At 43.3% G+C, this 14,353-nt stretch overlaps 1 protein-coding gene across 5 annotated transcripts in view; it reads right to left on the bottom strand.

The window, feature by feature from the left end:
* The window catches only part of sema4ab (sema domain, immunoglobulin domain (Ig), transmembrane domain (TM) and short cytoplasmic domain, (semaphorin) 4Ab), a 64,176-nt gene extending 57,403 nt beyond the window's left edge, over window positions 1-6,773 (bottom strand). The window contains exon 1 of one of the 5 annotated variants that reach the window (XM_030412657.1): window positions 6,593-6,773. The gene's annotated coding sequence lies outside the window, so the exon portion shown is untranslated. Of the gene's footprint in view, window positions 1-2,885; window positions 3,167-6,592 lie in introns of those variants that run through there. The other 4 variants (XM_030412659.1, XM_030412658.1, XM_030412656.1 and 1 more) reach the window with 4 other exon arrangements.
* Between the last annotated feature and the right edge of the window lie 7,580 nt (window positions 6,774-14,353).

Raw genomic sequence — 14,353 nt, 5'->3', positions numbered from 1 at the left:
GCGACTGCCCGGATCTGTCTTCGTCGGCGTAACCCCTCAGTATAGCCGAGCAGTTCCTGAACGACTTGTATGTGTCAGATGAACTGCTGTTTTGCAAAGATGCAGACCTGAGAAATCATAATTAAAGAAGTAATGCGTGAGAGTTAGCCACCTGTCCGATTTATATTATCGGCATATCACCAGAGTGACTGCTAACTGCTGTTAACAGTAGCTGCTGTTAGCTAGTTGCCCCGTTAGCCACAGCCCTCTTAGCTGACCCTGCCTGGGCTGGGAGCTCAGAGGACAGGGGGAGGGTTGGTGTTTTCACTGCTAGCTGGTTAGTATGCTAAGTTGACATAATGTTACGAGTATGATTTCTCATTTTGTTGGTCATCTTTGCAAATTTTTTTTTATATTTACAACTTAAATTTTCAGAACAATTTTGGTATGCAAACATTTACTGGATCTGCCTGAGAGGTGACCATGTTTTTATTAAATGAAACCCAAATGAAACCCATAAAAACACAAAATATACTACTGTATGAAGACATGAAGTCAAAATGTTTTTGATGCATTTTAATGTACTGTACGGTACAGTATTGAGGAAATGTGTTTGTCACCTCAGTTAATTTAAGGTCATTTCTATTTAGTTTGTGTACATTTTAGTCATTTACATTAAAAACACACTGTTTTTGGTAGTATAATAAGAGTAAAAGGTAAAAAAATAAATAAAACGGATTTTATAGGGCCCTAATAAAGTAATTCTAATATTTGTTTAAATGTCTCTTTTCACATTCTCCATTTTCACTTCAGTTAGCTTTTAATAGTCATCCAAAGGTCCTCTGGCTGAATTTCTAACCACTCCTCTTGACAGAATCGGTGAAGTTCAACTAAATTTGTTGGCTTCCTGGCACGGACTTGTTTCTTCAGCCCAGTCCACATGTTCGCAAGACTTTGCGAAGGTCATACCAAAATCTCAATTCTAATCTGATTTATCCCTTCAGTTACCACTTTTGATGTGTGTTTGGGATCACTGTCCTGTTGTAACACCCAACTAGGTTTTCCAGAAGAATCTGGAGATAATCATCCTTCTTCATTATTTCAGTATACTTTCTTTAGAGCAGCAGATCCACTGGCAGCAAAACAGCCCCACAGAATAATACTATTACCACCATGCTTGACAGTAGGTATGTGTTCTTGGGGTTAAAGGCCTCACCTTCTCTCCTCCAAAAATATTGCTGCCCATTGTGGCCAAATAACCCACCCAGACAAGGTTTGTCTTTTCTGATGTGATCAGCAGCAAACTTCAGTCAATCAGGTGCCATGTCTGAATCAAGGGCTTTTTGCACGGCAGCCTCTCAGCTCATGTAGATGTAAAACACACTTGACTGTGGACATTGACATCTGTATTTCAGCAGTTTCTAGTTTGTTGCATTTTTCGTGGTGGTTTTTGGTTGACTCTTGACCATCATGATCAGTTTTCTCTCTGCAGCAAGTGATTTGTGTTTTCTTCCTGATCGTAGCAGTGACACAACTGTGCCATGCACTATATACTTAAAAACAGTTGTTTGCACAGTTGGTCTTGGGACCAGTAACTGCTTTGAAATGGCTCAAAGTGACTTTCGTGACTTGTTCAAATCAATAATGCTCTCTTTCAGATCAATGCTGAGCTCCTAAGACTTTCCCATTGTAGTGTTTGTGACCAAGTCTAATGGCTGTATCAAATAAGCTCTATTAAAATGGGCCCAGATAATTTATCAGCTGTTATAAATCAGAATCACTCAGAAGAAGTTAAGAGGCCATGCTACAAAGAACATGTGACTCACACAACTTTCTATAGCCTAATTATCAACATTGATTGTTCAAGTTACTGTGTATATTTTGATCCAGCAGATTTGGTCACATTTTCAGAAGACCTATATTAAATTAATTACTGAACCAAACTTCATAAATGTTTTTGTGACAAAGTAGTATGTGTTCCACTCAGTCCATCACAGAAACATGAGAGCTGTAGAAATCAGTGGAACTGAAGACTGACATTATATACATGTTCTTTCTGAGTGGATGGAAACATTTTACCATGACTGTATATGAGATGTGTATAAAGCATTCAGCTATCATGACGACCCAGTGTAAAGACTTGCCAGTGGCCTTACACAGTATATCTCTTTTGAAGTTTGACTCATGCACTGCACTGTACTAAATAAGTCTATGTTTACTGACTGCGAGGCTAATGTATGCTGAAGCCTTAAGTTGTTGTAGAAGAAAAAACAAATAAGCTGTGGAAATGTGAGTTCAAGTATCCAATACCAGTTTACTAGATGGATGTGCTCCACTAGTTAACGCTCACTGGCTGCTCATGAAGCATGTCACCAGTCCAACAGGCCTGTGCGAGTAAACCTGCCGCCACATGTCTGCAACACACGCAGGCATACTGACGGGTATCATTTGATACGGATTACTTTTGCCACTTTAATACACTGGGAGATATTCAACATAGCTTTAGCTTTGTTCTCTTTGTTTAGCTGTATGCCATTCATTGCTGTACAGTGCTGTGTTGTGTTACTGTGTGGGTCCTCTGTAGCATTAGCTAACGCGTTAGTAATGATAAAACACAGCGGCAACAGCAGAGAGCCAGTTCACAGCTGTGAACAGTACACAAACACAAACTAAACGCCGATGAAACACGTGGTAGTTGAAGTTGAGCTCAGGCTGAAACCTGCCGCTAACAGTACTACAACCGATTATAGTCCAGTATTCACACAGCGATCCTGTGGTTTCACCTTCATCGTGCTCAGGAGTCATTTTTTGGTTGTGCAATAGGACGAAGTCAAACAGAGAAGAGGCGTTTTTCAGTCAATCTTAAAGGACAAAGTGGTGTAGGAAATGTGAGACAGTTCTCTTACATTATCTGGATTGTTTCCTTTCATCCTCTTCTTCTTTTAACAGCAAAAAGTAAATTCCATTTTCTGCCCATCTGTCTTTGCACCGATAAAAACTGTACAGAAGAAACGTGACCGGTGATGGAAAACGCTGACCGAGGGTTAGGATCGAGCCATTACTATAACAACAAAGCCCAAGAGGAGCCTTCTCCCATCTGCAGGTCCAACAGGCGTCAGCCTCCACCTACAGGGCAGCTACACACATCACAGCCATCTGAAGAGAAGGGCGGCTGTCAAGACTTCCTCACAACCCAAGCAAAACCTATTTAACCCCTTCTACTCATATAACTTCACTGTAGTGACTCCAAAAATGAAAGCCCATTTTTGAATGAGAGAGCTGAACCCCTCCCTGTTTCCCCTATGGGACCTTGACTTTTTAAATATATAAATTCTCAATTTGCAATCAAACTAATGAGACTGAAAATACTTCATTATAAATACTATACAGCCAGCAGTCTCATTATTGACGTCGTCTCCTTGAACGCCCGATAAACCCGTTACTTAAACATAGTAGAGCTGCTGCTGTAAATTAGCAGCTCATAGATCTGACCAACTCTACTTTCACATAACTGCAATTGTCCATAAGAGCAGATTTATTGTTATTTTCATCTTTTTAATTACCTTTTCTAAGCCCAGTTGGCAGCCATGTTGGTGACAATATTACATGATATGCTACTTTAAATACTACAAACTGAGACTTTATTGACTTGGAAGATTACCTTTTAAAAACACCATATGTGAGATTCATGACACAATTGTCAAAGACAATCCAAAAAATGTATTTGTCTTTCTCCATTCACTATCATAAAAGTGTTTTACAGAAATACTGTACCATTGGGTCATGACTTTGGCTCTTCAGTGTAAGCTCCTGCAGGCGCTCATATTACCTGATTCAGGTTAGGCTATAGTCACATAGGCTTATAGCTTTACATTCATCAAAACCATTCTGTTTCTGCCATGGAAAGGATATGATATCATGGTTCTGATGTGTGTAGTATAAACTAAGCAGCGCGATTACAAACATACCATATCCAAATTCTATTTTTTACTCTTTAAGCAGCTCTTCCAAATATAAAGAGCCATAGCGAACGAACGTTAGCTGCTCTAAAATTAAGTTAATATTAAATTTACAGTGCTTTTCCTCATTTTAATAGCCAGCTAGGCTGCCTAACCTTTAGTGAGGTGATTATCATAATGATCAAGAATGTCAAAACACATACAGCATACAAAAATGAATAGAAAATATTGTTTACAATATGTACAAAGCAGATGGTTACAGATTGTAATTTAAAGATGAAAATGTAACTGTAGATTTGACAGGAAGTAAAACAATGAGCAGTTTGTAAAATGGAAGCCTGGAGGCCTAGTGCCCTGAAACAAATCTGTATTTATATAAGTGTTCATGGTATGTACGCTGCTTGATGCCTACAATACCACAATGCTACACATGACATTTTATGGATGCAAAAGTTACAGTTGTGTAATACTACTACTGTCAATGACAATAAACTATTGAGTGTGTGTTATACAGAGAGTAGTGTACAACACATGTGGGTGAGAGAGTCCGCCTGCATACATAGATGGCATTTAAAATAATGCAGCAGTTCGTAGCTCTTACTATATTTATTCTATGGATTTTTTTTTATCTCTCAGAGTTAAGCAGAGCTCAGAACTGCAGGTTTCCATCAGGAGATGACGACAATCAGATGGGATTGAAATTCCTGAAAAAGTAAGTGGAATTTGAGTTAAGGTCATTTTGTCAAATTCCTATTTCTAAGTTCAATAATGAACAGTGATGCTTTGTCATTTCTGCAGGTCTGTTCTCTGACACACTGGCTTTGAAATGAAATACCAATTAGATGAATACAGACTTTTAGTTAGTACATTTTCTGCCGTTTTTCACATACAGTCGCTCTATTTCCACTTGTTCTCAGGGAATGCACATGACGGAAAATGAGGACAGGTTTTCAACCACATAATAAATGAGGTCACCACTGAAGTGTATTTTAACTTGTCCAAAACATTTTGTTTTTCTAAAATTGCTGGACTTTGTCTCACAAGGGCTAAAAATCCAACACTATGAATGTTCAGTGATTAAAACATCACATGTTTCCCATCATCCAATGTGCTGGAGTACAGAGTTGCACTTTGATACTTTAAGATTTCATTTTGATTAATTTTAAATTTAGATTTAAAAGTAAATATTTTGTACATAATCATCTTTTTCTCAACTTGGTAACAGGGTTACCATGAATGTTTGTATGGTTGGTACAGTATGAGGAGTGTGGAGTGTTGGTATTTCTGTTGACCTTCTAAAAGGTGTCCCTGTTTATAAGAATTAAATTTTTTGAAAATTATGGTGGTCAGACTGCTGAGTAAAGTTGCAGTAATTTATCAAGTTTGTGCAGGGTGTCACCTCACCATTACACTCTGAATGGTCTTGATGGCAAATTGATTGACTGAGGCCAATTGATTGGTTGTAGTTAGAAGAGGAAAACATACTGAAGTCGTTCTGTTAAAGTGCAACGGACTGAATGCACCACTAAAGACAGACAAAGCTGAATGTTGCAGCTATGTGTATGTGAACGTGAACATGAGGGCCAGATGGTCAATGACTCACATGAGATCTGAATAACTCTCAAGTCGTTGAGGACCCCATATATGTTAAATTGTCAGGCACCCACCAGTCTATTAGAAGTGAGGAAGCCTTTTGGATGAGACAACCTCTTCAAGACCCTCAAGCAAGTCCAGCTTCTTTCATTAAGAACTTTGATATTAATTTACTTTTGTATGTACTGCAGTGCATTTGAGCACTAAATTGCTACTGAATGGCAATGCTACATAGTGGGTGACAGTGAGTCCCTGACCTGAACTTAAAAAGATTGGTGATTTCAACCTCAACTCTCTTTGGAAGAGCTTTGTCAAGTCTGAGAAAATAATCTGGATGATGGCACAGCAATGTCTCAAAAAGCGTTTATCACATACTAGAGGTAGGTGTGGGTGAGGGTCTAATGAAAAATGCTATCCAGCTGAATTCTGTGAAGAGAAGGATCCTACTTGACTTAATGTCAGAATAGCTCATCCTCTGTGGCATTAAATTATTATCAATGTAAATAAAACTGCACCTCATTCTCTTGCTTCTCATGTTCAACTTACCTTTACTCCACTATACCTCAGCATTTTATCTTATTTACCTCAGTATTTCATTTTATTTTATAACTACTTAAGCACTTCATTGTATATAGTATTTTATTGTTTCTTATTGTTTCTATATCTGCCCTTGTATATTTGTACTTGAATGTACTTGCTGCTATGATGACCTAATTTCCCCTCTGGGATTAATAAAGTTATCTATCTATCTATAACATCTTTTGCAAGCTCTTCAACTTTCTAACAGTGGAAATTCAATTAGAGGAGTACTCCTTTCAGAAGAATAGTAAAGGTTAAGGCCACTTCTGGCTGTGCATACATTAGTAATGCATAACAAACCATGTATTATCATCAAATAATCCTGTAGGGTTTGTCTCTCCACAGACATGTAAGATGAATTACACTTGAAAATGATCTGCAGTGCTGTATTGAGACAGTATGTAAGTATTTTTAAAGAGGGAAATGTTTGTTTCAATGGATGAAAACAATGTGCATTGCTCTACAGTCTGTAAATGATATACCTGGGTATCCTGTTGTTGTCCTTGTTTTTCCGTCTTGATATTTTGTTGACAAATCGCCCGGTGTCTGCCTCCACAGTCTGTCTCCCACCAGGTTATCTCATCTGCTCAGACTCCTTCACATACAGACAAACTATTGCTGCAGAAATGGACAAATCTTGTTGACATGCACAACTACTTTGTGCACACAGAGGATTTTGCTTGTGGAGATGATCCATTCTTGGCTCTTCTTAAAGCCACCTGTATATATTCTTCGACCAGCTTCATCTTTCGTCTCTCAATCAAATGTCTGTTTTGCCTGTCATGTCAAACCACCATAGAATAGAAGAAGAAGAAATTAATGTACCAAACTTAGGTTCAAACAGTGGCATGTAAAATTAGATTTCTACAGAATTAGTCAGAGGCTTCACTTTGAGCACAGCAGGGAAAGGAGTAGATAAGATGGCTAATGAGGAGTAAAGAAGATTGGAGGGGATTAGCAGTGACCTGGAAACAGCCATGTGTTAACAGGCTGTACGCCTCCCAGCGTCAAACATGAAACTGCTGGCACACAGGTGTGATGATATTGGGCAATGAGCATATCATAAGACAAGTATGTCTGTCATCTGTTTCATGGTGGCTGTTTGAGACCACTCACTTGTCAATTTTTGTCAGACAACAAGCATTTAGAGCGTGCAACAATGAAACCCCACACATGAGTCCACGTATGGTGCAGGGTCTGACAGTTATATGGGGACCAATATGCTGGACCCTATAATGTAACATTTTAGTCCTAAATTACTGTTAGGATCAGGGCATTAGCCTCCAGTATGTGAATGACAATCTATTTTAAGTCCCCTAAGTGACATCAATCAGCGTGTGTGTATTTGTTGAATAAATTGATCCACATATAATCAAGCTGAATTCTCCAAGTTTTTAGATTAGAGTGACCAGTTGAGCACTGCAGAATCTATCTGTGTCTGGATACCACATGAGAAAGAGCAGCTCACAGCTTCACCAGCTGTTCAACAGGTTCACCAGTGCTTCACATGATAAGAAAAATGTTTAAAAAAACAAATAAATAAAAACAAGCATCAGACCTTTATTTTTGCTTATTTTAAGAAATATAAGAAGTTTTAATGCAAATAAAATTGCTGTTTCTCTCAGATTTTGAGAACACATTTGTTAAAATCCATGTCAGTGAGCATTTGTTCTTTGCAAAGACAATCCATCCATTTAGCAGGTGTGTTATATCCAGATGGTGATCAAACAGCATGATTTTTTCCCCCTAAAGATTCTTTTCAGGCACAGGCACCTTTATTTTTGACAGTAAATAGACAGGAAATGAGAGAAAGATGGGGGTGTGACATGCAGCAAAGGTCTTTTGGTCAGGATTCAAACAGGGGTCTGCTGCCTATGTGGCATGCGCTCTTAACCACTCAACTATCTGTGCGCCCCAAACAGCATGATTATACAGGTGCTTTATGCCCGATGCTTGAGTGATGGGATATTCAAGTTGTTTTGATTAATCCCTAGCTACTGTACACAGCCCTTGACGAGCAGATTAGTTTGTATTCAAAACCCCCAATTTGAGTGAGGAAAAACTTGACACATTGAGAAAAAAAAACCTTTTAACAAGGGAGAAACAGGATGGATGAAATCACAGGAAGATCCACAGAGGAGGGATCCCTCTCCCAGAACAGAAAGACATGCAGCAGATGTCGCATGTGCAGAACAGAGCAACAAAATCACAATTTATTTTTTGTACTGACAAAATATACATATTGAAGCATATATGAAAAGTGTATGGATCCAGGAGGATGACGTGTCAAGTGGTACACAACCTACTCTCCACCAAGGTGACCTGGAAGAGGGCAGGCCACACAAGATAATAAACAGTAAAGAAGAAAAGATCAAAATGAAGAGGCATCAAATTGTACAGAAGTACAGATATAAGGCGATAGTAAAATAGAGGAGAGCAATGATTCAGCGAAGCCTAGGGTATGACGATCCACATCCGTCAATATGTGAGGCAGCGGGGGCCGGGAGAGAGAGCTGTTCCCAGGGGCTTGTGGTCCATTAGAAGGAAGCCTGAATGAAAAGAGAGGAGGAAGAGGAGGAGGAGGAGGAGGAGAAAGCTATAAAGAGAGGACAGTGAGAAAGGGACACAGCTTGCAGCTTGAGGGAACAGAAAACAAACAAAACAAATGATGACTTACTGAAGAAGCTCACAATCACCATCAAGGACTAATTAAAGTTTAAGTCAACGAAGTACATTTTGAGTTTATATTTACAGGCCTCAATAGAGCCAGATTGTTTGATGCCAGCAGGGAGGTTATTCCAGTTGAAGTGAATCAGAATCAGAATCAGAATCTCTTTATCGCAAACAGGGACATGTATTTGCCACAGCAGCCAAAGGACAGTAATACTACGAAAAACAACAATAATAGTAAACAATTTGTTAAGGGTCCCAAGATTGGTACAAAAGTGTAGCCCTTTCCAGGCTACCATGAGTTCACTCGTACGAACCACAGACAAAGGGAGAGAGAAGTTAGGTGTGTGGAGGAGAGGCTCCCCGCAGAGGGAAAAGGGAATCTGCCAGTAGCCCTTGGTCAAATCCAGTGTCATGAAAAAGCGAGCCGTGCCCAACCGATCCAGGAGCTCGTCGACCTGGGGCATTGGGTAGGCATCAAATTGTGACACGTCATTCACCTTGCGATAGTCCACACAGAACCGGACATTCCCATGCTTCTTGGCCACCAGAATTATGGGGCTACACCAGGCACTGTGGGACTCTTACCTCTTACCTCTCAATATGGTGCTGTATGAGGCCTGTGCGTCCTGGCAGGGGGGAGAACACATCAGCATAATGCTGCTGCAACCTGGCAACATCTGCTCCCTGGGATGGTGTGAAATGGCCACCACAGAGGAGCAAGGCAGAATTGGAGGATTTTGGCACCTCAGGCCCCGGCTCATCTCTCTCTGTCACCGTTGTCACCAGGGAAACAGGCTCCGTCTCTCTCCAGGCTTTGACATCGCCCACTTGTCGTGTGACCACGAAGGGTCCTTGCAACTTGGCGAGTAATTTGGAGCTGGGTGATGGGAGTAATACAAGCACTTCACTCCCAGTGAAAATTGTCTTAATCTAGTTCATCTGTTGTACAGGCTTAAGCAAATTCTCCTGTGATAGCTGCCCTAGTGTGTGGAGTTTTGCTCTAAGGTCCAGGACATACTGAACATCATTTTTACTCGGGTTCGACTCTTCCTCCCAGTTTTCCTTAACCAGGTCCAGAGCCCCCCGTGGTGTTCTGCCGAACAGCAGCTCAAAGGGAGAAAATCCTGTGAAGGCCTGAGGTACCTCCCGCACTGCAAACAACAGAGGATCTAGCCACCTATCCCAATTTCGGCCGTCTTGGTGCACAAACTTACGGATCATGGACTTCAGAGTTTTATTCAGATGCTTGACGAGCCTGTCGGTCTGCGGGTGATATACACTGGTCCGAATTGACTTGATGCCCAATAATCCATAAAGTTCCCGTAGTATATGTAACATGAACGAGGCGCCCTGGTCAGATAGGATCTCTTTCAGGATCCCCACTCGGGAGATGACCTGAAACAGTAACCTGAAAGTGTGCAGGGGCACTGCTTCGGGATATTGTGTCGCATTGTCCACGAGGACTAACACAAAACTATACCCCCGTGCGCACCGGTGAAACGGCCCGATGAGGTCCATGACAATCCGCTCAAACGGGACCTCCATGAGTAGTAATGGGCGCAAAGGCGTTCGTGGGATGGCTGGCTGGTTAACCAGCTGACATTCGGGGCAAGACACACACCAGAGGTGTACATCTCCCCGAATGCCGGGCCAATAGAATTGGGTCATTATCTGGTCGAGTGTTTTGTCGCCCCCTATGTGGCCAGCCATCGGGTTATAATGAACCACAGCGGTACCAGCAACTGGGTCATTTCCTTTCCTGTCTGAGTCTTGCGACTTACTCTATACAATCTGTCCCTAATCAATGTAAAGTGTGGATAGTCTTGCGTGGCGTCAGGACACACCACATGACCATCAATCACTTGGCCGAAGGCAAAGCATAGAGTATCATCACGAGACTGCTCGAGTGGAAAATCTTCCGTGGAGGGTAATGAGGGAACGTGCGGAGCCTCCACCGCCGGCTCCTCCTCCCCTTCTGCAGCGTCGGACAACCTCACGTCACCACTGAGCACCGCGCACATATCCCGTGTCCCTACACGTCGCGAATGCACCCCTACACATTGCCCCACTAATTTATTAAACCCCGGCCAATCTATGCCCAAAATTAGAGGCTGCACCAGGCATGAGCTAACCGCAGCCTTGACGCTATGCTTTTTTCCCCCATGTCTAATTTCCACTGGCACCACAGGTTAACTGTGAAAATCCCCATGCACACACCTTATATCCACTGAGGATGCCTCCACCAAAGCCCCGGGTCGAACCAGGTTCAGGTGGATTATAGACTGCATACAGCCTGAATCCATCATTGCCTGATGTATACCCCCCTGAATTCTTACAGGAACACTGTGTCCCCCCTGGACCGGGGGAGGGTGTAGGAGGGCCAGCGACCCGGACCACCTGGCCGACCTCCATGAGGGGGCACTCCCGGCGGAAGTGACCGGGCTGCCCGCACCTCCAGCACTCCTGCCCTGGCTCTTGAGGAACCCCCTGTGGGTCGACAGCAGTGCCGGCAGCGGCTGGAACCTGCAATGGGGAGGAAGCATAGGGGGGATTAGAGCGGGGTGCGTGGGATGGCCGGGTGAATGTGGGGCGGGGGCCGCGGGCAGCGGAGTGGCTGACCCTCCAGTGGCTGGCCCTTGCCATGGACCGTGAGGTGATCCTCTGCTAGGGTGACTGTGGCCGCCAGGTCCGGCGGTCGGTGGCACCGCACCCACTCTGATGTCCCCGTCAGGAGCCCCTCGTTAAACTGCTCCAGCACAATCGTCTCCAGCATCTGCCCCTCCGAAGCAGCCTCCCCCGGCTGCAGCCACCTGGTTGCTGTGTACCTCAGCTGCTGCCCGAATGTGCAGGGATGGCCGGCGGGCCCCCAGCCGGATGATCCTCCAGGGAGAAGCCCAGCCGGTCCAGGACGGCTTTCCTCGCGGCCTGGAACCTCTCCAGCTGGGACCGGCAGGCCAAGGGCTGCCATCTGGGCCTGCCCCGACAGCAGTGGAAACAGCCGCACGGTCCACTCTGCCGCCGGCCAGCCGCACCCCTCCGCCGTCGACTTGAACATATCGAGGAAGCTCTTGGGGTCGTCCTCTGCCGTCAGCTTGTGCAGCAAACAAAGACAAAGGCAGAGACTTTGGTTTATAAAGTTCGACAGAAGTATCCGAATCTATCTCAAAATATCTCCACAACATGTGCTTACATAAAGTTAAGCTTATGGAAGTTGACATTTATGTTCTTTTACCAATTACTAACCTGCGAAATACAGATAAAGATCAGCAGCAATGAAGACACATGTCAACCGTTCGTCATCCAGATTGCATTTGGGGTACGGGCTAAAGTCGTTGGCCAAGAGGTGAAATACATAAAGAGATAGAGCAAAGGGCCATGAACTGAGTGCTGGGGAACTTCATACTTCACATCGGTAAATACTAAAGTAGCATCATTATAAGTTTAAAACCCTGCAACTCCCCTCCAGTTAGTTAGAATTGAAGAAGCCTCTTGGATGAGAGGCGAAACGTCTTCAAGAAACTGAAACAAGTCCAGTTGCCTGTGATATGGCATTTAGAATAACATGAAAAAATTTGTGTCACCAGTACAAGGACAGGCTAATGATGTCTAATTATGTTGCAAATGTAATAACAAAGTAATAACATTTAAATTTTGGGCATTTAGCAGATGCTTTTGTCCAGAGCAACTTACAATAAGTACATTGGTCACAAGAAAGAAGCCACAACATATCACCGTTGATAAATATCAGTTTTACTAAGGTTGAGCTTGAGGTGATGCGCCGCTGTCCAAGCAATTGTAACGTGGGTACTGGAGGATGGTGGAAAAGAGAGGAACACTTGGGTGTTGTCTGCACAACAGTGTTAAGAGAATCCATGTGGTTGTAGAGCCTAGTGATCTAGTGAATAGTTAAAACAGAAACGGTCCTATTACTGATCCTTGAGGGAGAGAGGTGGTGAGCAAAGTCATCATGATGACGTGATTTTCTCCATTGTCTCTCTGCTGCTTGTAGCACCGATCTATTGGTGCACAGGGATTCAGATAGCCAGGGAGGAGGGGGAGATGATCGTGCCAGTGGGGAGGTGAGGGGACAGAGAGCGTCTAAAGAGGAAGAGAGGGAGGATAACAGAGTGGAGCAGGCTTTCTCAGTGGACATTAAAGAGAATTGATCTGTGGATGGTAGTGAGGAAAGAATAGTTGAGGAGAGAGCAGAGGGAGAGAGTGATTTCAGATTGCGGTTGGTGGTGACCGTGTGAGGTGTAGGGACGATAGAGGTGGTGGACTTCATGGGAAGAGAGAAAGTCACAGCTTGATGGTCAGATACAGTGAGCGGGGAAACGGAGAGTGCCCAGGTACTACAGGACCTTGAGAAGACAAGGTCAAGTTGGTTACCGGCTCAGTGGGTGAATGCAGAGGGGGAGAGCGTGAGGTCAAATGTGGGGAAGAAGTGTGTTCAGATGAGTGCAGCTTCTCTGGGTGGATGCTGAAGTCACCCTGGATAACAAGTGATGTTCTATCATCAGGGAAGCAGCTAAGGAGGGCGTCCTCATTAAAGAAGTCATAGAGAGGACCAGGAGGGCGATAGATCACAACAATGTTGAGTTTGAAAGGAAGGGTGACAGAGACAGCACACAATTCAAAAGCAGATCAGGGTAGGTTGTCCAGGGGAATGACCTGGTAGGACCACGTGGGTAAAATGAGGAGTCCAGTTCCTCCTCCTCGACCTGATTCTGTGTTTGGGGAGTGTGAGAATGAGTAGGCAGTTGAGAGTACAGCTGGAGTGGAAGTGTTTTCTGGTGATCCAGGTCTCCATAAGGGCCAGGAAGTGGAGAGTCTGCAAGGAGGCATAGGCTGAATAGTGTCCGACTTCTTGACTGCAGGCTGGCAGTTCCACAGCCCCCCTAATACTTCCAGTTCAGTACCGTTGGAGCATGTTGGGTAGCAGAGATTGGTTGGGTTACAGCCTCGAGCAATGGGTCTCCTGTGAAATCTTGTCTGGTTTGATGTCCTGACTGGGATTGGCTAGGACTCATGGCTACAATCATGGTGGACAGTAAGGTACTTTGACTTCTTAGATAGACTCCCGCAGAGATACTTCCTAAGACTTCGTTCGGCTGTCCTGATACTGCAGCTCATGCAGGCTTGGCTCCGCCCTGCAATCAAGCCTATTAGCACAAAAGGTATCGAGACAAGATTCAATATTTCAACTAAGCCTCCTCACAAAATGCCTGAAACTATACATATCACAGCTTCTTACCCCTAGACATGACCCATGTAACCTATTTACTATTATATTATATTTCACCTTAAAAGCTTTATTTAGGGCTTCAGAAGGTTTACTTAAGTGGATATTGAAATTTCCAATAATCTGAACGAGTAACAAGATCTGCAATAAATTCTACAAATTCGTCTTTGAATCGGCAGAGGCATAAGCATCATGGGCATAGTTATAGTCAGGAGAGGAGGCTTCAGTTAATGGCAGAAAAATATTACGTTTCAGCCGTGTTTCACACAAGCCAATCATGTCCAGCTTCTACTCTGTAATCTAATCATTAATCAGTAAGGCTTTAGTG

The sequence above is a fragment of the Sparus aurata genome, chromosome 3 (genome assembly GCF_900880675.1).
Source record: "Sparus aurata chromosome 3, fSpaAur1.1, whole genome shotgun sequence".
NCBI lineage: Eukaryota > Metazoa > Chordata > Actinopteri > Spariformes > Sparidae > Sparus > Sparus aurata.
The sequence above is the reverse complement of the archived record's forward strand: the minus strand, read 5'-3'. Positions and strand labels throughout refer to the sequence as shown.